Source organism: Bidens hawaiensis, unplaced genomic scaffold (genome assembly GCF_021521415.1).
Source record: "Bidens hawaiensis isolate Kalapana, Puna unplaced genomic scaffold, B.hawaiensis_p1.1 tig00033111_1, whole genome shotgun sequence".
In the NCBI taxonomy this organism is placed as follows: domain Eukaryota; kingdom Viridiplantae; phylum Streptophyta; class Magnoliopsida; order Asterales; family Asteraceae; genus Bidens; species Bidens hawaiensis.
In genome coordinates, this window is record NW_027505274.1 from 183338 (window position 1) to 185039 (window position 1702).

General features: G+C 33.8%; 1 pseudogene; it reads left to right on the plus strand.

Annotated features, from left to right (window-relative positions):
- Positions 1 to 1409, plus strand: LOC143612026 (L10-interacting MYB domain-containing protein-like; annotated as a pseudogene).
- The last annotated feature ends 293 nt before the right edge of the window (positions 1410 to 1702 follow it).

The following is a 1702-nucleotide window of genomic DNA, read 5'->3' on the forward strand; positions in this document are numbered from 1 at the left end:
ATGGATTCCAAAAAAGAGAAAGGGAAAAGAGAAAATTGAACAAAAGAAATGGTATTAGAATTATGTCGGTTTTTAAACAAATATATAACGAAGCATGGTTGAACTTCATCATTCAAATGGGTTTCTCTTCAGCCAGAGTTTGAAAATGTTATAAATCATAAATTTGTCAGTGACAAAGCTATGAAGAACAAATATGACCATATGAGAAAAGAGTACAACCTTTGGAAGTCACTTAAGAACGGAGAGACTGGTTTAGGCTGGAATGAAAGTACCAAGCAACTTAGTTGTTCTGATGAGTGGTGGAAACTAAAAATTCAGGTGACAAAAATAACTCATTTAAAATTTAAATACCGTATAATATTCCAGTAGTAATGATAACTAAATAGTCACCATTATATTGTGTAGGAAAACCCGAAAGTTCTAGCAATTCAAAATAATCAACCATCTATACAACTACAAGAAGAGTGGGATCAATTATTTGGAGATGCAGTTGCTAGTGGGGAAACTTGTGTGGCACCCTCTATGGATCCAACGACATTCAGTGAGGTGCATGTTGAGAACCTTGAGGATGGCGATGTTGAGGGAGGTGATGATGCAAATGCTTATCATGTATACAATGATACACTTTCTAATCTAGAAAACTTGGAAACTCGAGGAAACAATTTCTACGCTGACTTTTTGAATGAAGTAAGTCAACCTAATGCATCAACATCAAGCCCAAGTGAGGTGGCAAAAAAATTAAGATGCCTACTAAAGTAAACACTAAGCCTACATCTGTTAAGATGAAACGTAAAGGAAGAGACTCATTGGGAGCTTCAATGCTTAAAGACCATTTAACTCAAAGTAATATGTATCAACAACGTGCTCTAGAAATATTAGAATCAGATTCTTCCAAACTTAGTCAAAGTACTAAGTTTAGTATTGAAGGTGCTATAGGTGTGCTTAACCAGATGGTAGATACAGGATTAATGAGAGAAGATGAGGAGTTGTGGTTATTTGCAATGGACTTATTTGAAGATCCCGTGAACTGAGAAATGTTTATAAACATGCGACATGATCATAGTAGGTTAGCGTGGTTGCAACGAAAGCAAAGGGTCACCGACTAAAGTTTTCTTTGAGGGCATGTTATGAAGACATTATTGTTTCTATTTATTTGAACTTTATTGCTCTTGGATTGATTTATTGTTTTTTTTACCTTGATGTTTTATTGCCGTGACTATGAAAGTTATTTGATCTCTTTTATTTTAATTTGTATTTATGCAAGAATATTATTTACGTCTTTATATGTTAATCTATTTATGAGTTTATCTTTTAGCTATTTATGTGTTTATATGTTAAGCTGATATTGATTTATTACCAGGTTTGTTATGGATAATGAAACAAGCAAGAAGAAGCACAAATTGCATTGTTATAACTTTTTGTTGGATTCAACCTATACAAGTGATCTAGTTGCTGCATACTTTTATTAGTATATATACAAGGAACCATGCATGACATCATCACAAACGGGACAGGCTTGGATAATGGAAGTTTTAAATGGCAATCCTATACGATGTGTAAATGTATTCAGAATGCATCCAAACGTGTTTATGAAATTATGCAGAGTGCTTGAATCAAACTATGGATTGCAGTCGAGTGATAGAATGCCAACTTTTGAGAAGGTGGGGATATTTCTGTATACATTGGCATTGGGTTTATCTAA